Below are 6,539 nucleotides of genomic sequence, written 5' to 3'. Positions count from 1 at the left end.
TACCCAGGGATTTGGGGCAGCATAAGTTGGACTTCATATAAATAGTAGAGACTTTAACTTTTCAGCCACAGTTTTTAAATCTGTAAACTCAACATCAAATTATTTAGCCCAGGAACTATAAAAATATTGAGATTTCAGCAATGCAAGACAATCTCTTTGTGCTTTTTAAATTAGCTCCTTTTGAATCTTCATATTTATCAGCTATTTTTATTTCCATTATAATCATTTTAAAATTTAAAATATTTTCAAGATTAAATGTTCTGGGGACTTATCAATACTTTTTAAAAATCAAACTATAAATCAATTATTCTTTTCTTCAGTATTGGAAATAAATTATTTCTGGTTCCTCCTTACATCAACCAATATTAGTTTTCATGACATAGAACCCTGAGATTTACAGACAACCTTGCAAACTTTTTAATTCAATGAGTGAATTACATAGTGGAGTCTTTATCAGTTACCAGTATAGATTCATTTTAAAAACACTACTGAAGGAAAATCTTCAAGCTAAAACATCAAAAACAAAACTCTCCTAAGAACTGAAACCAAGTGTGTGTCATCACTGCTTCCACATTTTAATTCTCGGACTGAAGAGAATCCTCCTTCTCATGCCAGAAGAAACATTTGCTGAAATTATCAAGCCAGGTTTCAGGACACTTGCATGACGAGATGATGCTACCGCTGCCTCTAAGGGAACACAGTGCATTGTTTCTTTTCTAATAGACTTCATATAAAAGATGCGCAGTGAATCTCACACCTCTGCATGTCCCAGCATTTTAAGAGATCATAATACCAGCTGTCCAATTTGTTGGCAGCTGATCCTCGATCCCACAACCTCCACTGCCAATATATGATCATCACTCTGTTTTACGTGTACTCACCTTTCAGCCTTTCACTAAGAAAAAAAAAAAAGGTGTGCAGATAAATTAAAAAGCAAGATTTAAAAGCACAGAGTGGCAATGCTGCTCTAGGACCTAAATAGAGAACAGACTGAATTTAGGTAATTTCAATTGTATAGTATGTTCTCACATTGCTATAAAGAAATACCTGAGACTAGGTAACATATAAAGAAAAGAGGTTTAATTGGCTCATGCTATAGAGGAAGTACAGCAGCTTCTACTTCTGGGGAAACCTCAGGAACCTTCCAAACATGGCAGAAGGCAAAGGAGAACTAAGATGTCTCATATGGTGGGAGCAGGAGCAAGACAGAAACAAAGATGGTAGACCATTAATAAAGCATCCACCCCTATGATTCAGTCACCTCCCACCAGGCCCCACCTCCAACATTAGGGATTACATGAGTTCGACACAAGTTTTGGGAGAGGCACAGAGCCAAATCATATTATCCTGCCCCGACCCCTCAATCTCATGTCCTTCTCACATTGAAAAATACAATCATGCCTTCCCAATAGTCTCCCAAATTCTTAACTCATTCCAAAATTAACTCAAAGGTCCAAAGTTCAAAGTCTTATCTGAGACAAGGCTAGACTTCCATTCTCTTATGAAACTGTAAAATAAAAAATGAGTTAGTTACTTCCATGATATAATAAGGGTACAGGCAGTGGCTAAACATTCCTAATCCAAAAGGAAAAAATTTGCTGAAAAAAAACCACAGGACTACAGGCCCCATGCAAGTCTAAATCCTAGCAGGGCTGTCATAAAATGTTGAAGTTCCAAAATAATCTGGACTCCGTGTTCCACTTTGAGGACACACTGGTGTAAGGGGTGGGCTCCCAAGGGCTTGGGCCACTCTGCTCCTGTTGCTTTGCAGGGTTCCACCCCCATGTCTGCAGTAACAAGCTGAGCAGGTATTAAGTGCCAGTGGCTTTTCCACACTCAGGGTGCAGGTTGCTGGTGCAACTACCATTCTGGGATGTGGAGGATGGTAGCTCCTTCCTCACAGCGTCACTAGGCAGTGCCCCAGTGGAAACTCTGTGTTGGGGGCTCAACCCAGCATGTTCCCTCTGCACTGCCCTAGAAGAGATTCTCGATAACAGACACATCCCTAGAGTCGGCTCTTACCTGGACACTCAGTCTTTTGCATACATCCTCTAAAATCTAGGTGGAGGTTCCGAGTGGAGGCTCCAAGCCTCTGTGCACCTGCAGACTCTGTGCACCTGCAGACTTAAAACCACATAGAGGGCCGGGCGCAGTGGCCCATGCCTGTAATCCCTGCACTTTGGGAGGCCGAGGCGGGTGGATCACGAGGTCAGGAGATCGAGACCATCCCAGCTAACATGGTGAAACCCCGTCTCTACTAAAAAATACAAAAAATTAGCTGGGTGTGGTGGTGGGCACCTGTAGTCCCAGCTACTCAGGAGGCTGAGGCAGGAGAATGGCATGAACTCAGGAGACAGAGCTTGCAATGAGCCAAGATCATGCCACCACACTCCAGCCCGGGCAACAGAACGAGACTCCATCTCAAAAAAAGAAAAAAAAAAAACCATAGATGGCACCAAGGCTTCTGGCTTTAAACATCTGATGAAGTAAACTGAGCCATACCTGGGCCCCTTTGACATATGTCTTGAGCTGGAGAGAAAGCAGATGAAATGCAAGAAGCGGTTTCTTGAGGCTGTGCAGGGATGTAAGGCCCTGGGCCTGGCCCATGAAACCAGTCTTTCCTCAGAACCTGTGATGAAAGCAGATGCTGCAAAGCTCTCTGAAATGCCTTGGAAGCCTTTTCCCCATTGTCTTGGCTATTACCACTTGGCTCCTTTTTACATATGCCAATTTCTGAAGTCATCCAAAATTACTCCCCTAAAAATGGGCTTTCTGTTCTACCACATGTCCAGACTACATATATTCCAAACTTTTAATCTCTGCTTTCTCTTTAAATATAAATTCACACTTTAGGTCATTTCTATGCTCACTCATATGAAGACAGGCAATTAGAAGCAGACATACAACCTCTTGAATGCTTCACTGCTTATAAATTTATTATGCTAGATATTCTAAATTATCACACTTAAGTTTAAAGTTTTAAACATCCCTATAAAATGGGCACAAAGCAGCCACATTTTTGGCTAAGGCAAGACAAAAGTGACCTTTGTTCCAATTCCCACTAAATTCCTCATTTCCCTATGAGACCACCTAACCTGGCCTTCACTGTCAGCATTTCTGTCAACATTTTGATCATAATCATTTAAACAATCTCAAAGATGTTCCAAAATTCCCCTTAAATCCCCATCTCCTACTGAGCATGCCAAACTCTAACCTCTGCCCACTACCCAGACCCAAACCTCTTCCCACATTGTCAGGTATCTTTAGTCAAGTGTTTCACTCCTCAGCACCTATTTTCAGTGTTATCATATGAAAATAACTTTTAACTGCCTCATAGTTATGCAGCTCGTATAAAAAGCATAGTAGTTTCCACTTCTGAGAGGCCTCATGAAACTTCAAGTCAGAAAGGAGGGCAAAAAAAGACTGAGACATCTCATATAACAAGCACAGAAGCAAAACAGAAAAAGAGGTACAACCTACTTATAAACAACCAGATCTCATAAAAACTCACTCACTATCATGAAAACAGCATCAAGGGGATGGTGCTACACCATTCATTAATAACCCACCCACATGAGTCCATCAACACCTACCTGTCCAAACTTCATCATTAAAAATTAAAATTTGACATCAGTTTTGGCAGGGACATGAAGCCAAACCATATTACCCTGCCCTTGTCCCTCCAAATCTCATGTCATTCTAAAAATGCATAACTTGAGAAAAAATGCTGCAAATTTACCAAACTTTTAAGCTCCACTTCTCATTTAAAGGTAAGTTCTGACTTGAAGTTATGTTTTGGTCACACATAAGAGCACAGGCTGTTTGACACAGGCGGGACATATCTACAGCTTTCCTAGTTAGAAGTTCATTCCACCGAATACACCCTAAATCATCACCCTCAAGTTCAGAGTTTCACAGATCTCCAGGGCAGGGCCACCATGCAGTAACTTTCTTTGTTAATGCCAAGCAAAAGTAACTTTGGCTCCTGTTGCCAGTAAGTTCCTGATTTCCATCTGAGACCTCCTCACTCTGGCCTTCATTGTCCATTCTTCTGTCGACCTTTTAAGCACAACTATTTAACAAGTCTCTACAATGGTCTAAACTTTCTTTTATCTTCTTCTGTTCTTCTAAGACCTCCAAACTCTCTGCCTCTGTCTGTTACCCACTTCTAAACTGTCTTCTACATTTTCAGGTATATTTGTCAAAGCCAGGTAATGAGGTAAAAGAAGAAAATTCCATTTTCAGAAGTAAAATTCAAGAAGGCTTAAGATATATGCATAAAACCAAACCTGAGTGCTAATAGCCAAGACAATGGAAAAAGGGCCTTGAAGGCATTTCATAGCTCCACTCCACAGTACCAATTTTCTGTATGATCATAAAGAAAAGAGGTTTAATTTCCTCATGGTTCTGAAGACTGTAAAGGAGGCAAAGTGGGTTCTACATCTGGCAGGACTCAGGAAGCTTCCCAATTATCCCAGAAGGCCAAGGAGCAAAGAGATGTCCCATATGGCCAAAGTAAGAGCAAGAGAGAGAGGAAAGTGGTGCCACACACTATAAAACAAACAAACAAAAAAACCCACAAATCTCATAAGAACTCAATATCACGAGGACAGCATCAAGGAGATGGTGCTTAACCATTGGTAAAGAATCTGCACCCCACCCCCATGCCCTGAAAACGTACAATACCCCTCTCTCCAAATAAGCTCCGAGCCCACCACTCTAGTCCTGCAAACTCTGAACACCATCCCCACCTTTCACCTCTCCTCACCTTGGCATCCAGACCCAACCACCAACATGAAATATTATGATATGATGTCAGTTTTAGTAGGAAAACACAGCCAAATTATATGATTCTGCCCCTGGTCCCCCTCAAATTATACCCTGTGAAGCAGTAACCCAAGCTGTACCTTTACATCTTTGAACCACGACTGGAGCTGGAGTTGCAGCTGGAGCTGGAGCTGCAGGATGCAGGCAGCAGTGTCCTCAGGCTACACACAGAAGCAGGGCCAGGGGTCTGGTAGAGGAAACCATTCTTCTCTCATAGGTCCCAGGCTCAGTGATACCAAGGGCTGCTGCAAAGGTCTCTGAAATGCCTTCAAGCCTTTTCCCCCATGGTCTTGGCTATTAGCACTGGGCTCCTTTTTATGCAAATTTCTGAAGCCTTCTTTAATTTCCTCCCTGAAAATCAGCTTTTTTTTTTTTTTGCCACTTGGCCAGGCTGCAAATTTTCCAAACTTTTAAGCTCAACTTTTCATTTAAACACAAATTTCAACTTGAGGTCATTTCTTTGGTCACACATAAGAGCATAGGCAGTTCAATGCAGGCAGGACACCTCTTGAGCTTTGCTCCTTAGAAGTTCATTTCACCACATACTACCTAAGTCATCACCCTCAAGTTCAAAGTTTCACACATCTCCAGGGCAAGGGCACCATGCAGCCACATTCTTTGCTATGGCAAAACAAACTAACCTTGACCTCTGTTCCCAGTAACTCTCTCATTTTCATCTAAGACCTTCTAATCCTGGCCTTTACTGTCTATTCTTCAGTCAGCCTTTCGATCACAACTATTTAACAAGTCTACAGTGGTTCAAAGTTTTCCCCATTTCACCATATTCTCTTAAGCCCTTCAAACTCTCCATTGTCTGTCCTTTACCCACTTCTGAACCTGCAAGGTATCTTTGCCACAGCCTCACAATGTGGCAAAAGAAGAAACATCCATTTTCAGGGGGAAAATTCAACAAGGTTTCAGATATTTGAATAAGAAAGGAGGCAAGTGCTGATGCAAAAGAAGGAGGAAAAGGCCGTGAGGGAATTTCATAGCTTCACTCTACAGTACCAGTTTTCTGCCATGTTATTTTAAAAAGAGGTTTAACTGGCTCGGGGTTCTGCAGGCTGTAAAGAAAGCATGGTGACTTCTGCTTCTGGGAGGGCTCAGGAAGCCTCCCAATCATAACAGAAGGCCAAGAGCAAAGAGAGATCTCATATGGCAAAAGGAGGAGCAGGACAGAGAGATGAAAGTGGTGCCACATCCTATTATACAAGCAAATCTCATGAGAACTCACTCTCACGAGGTCAGCATCAAGAAGATGGTGCTCAACCATTGGTGAAGAATGCAACCCCCATCCCACCCCCTGCTCTTTCCAGGCAGAGGCTGGCTGCAGACACAGAGCCTCTTGAAAAACCTCTACTAAGGCAATGCATAAAAAATATGGACTTGGAGCCCCCACGTGGGAGACCACCATCCTCTAGACCCCAGATACATAGACCGACCACCAGCTTGCACCCTAAGTGTGGAAAACTTACAGGCACTCAACACCAGCCCAGCCCATGAGAGCAGCCATGGGGGTTAAACTCTGAAAAGCCACAGGTGCATTGCCCTAGTAGAGGTTTTCCATGAGCCTCTGCCTCTGCAGCAGGCTAGTCCCTCTTTCTACTAACCCCTACCTTCCCACCACCCTACTACCAACCTACTCCTCTCTGCTTTATCCACTCTTGTTTCCTTCCAGGTCCACCATCCTCCTATCCATGATTAAATCACCC

The sequence above is a fragment of the Pongo abelii genome, chromosome 7 (genome assembly GCF_028885655.2).
Source record: "Pongo abelii isolate AG06213 chromosome 7, NHGRI_mPonAbe1-v2.0_pri, whole genome shotgun sequence".
Taxonomy (NCBI): Eukaryota; Metazoa; Chordata; class Mammalia; order Primates; family Hominidae; genus Pongo; species Pongo abelii.
Note: the sequence above shows the minus strand (reverse complement) of the source record.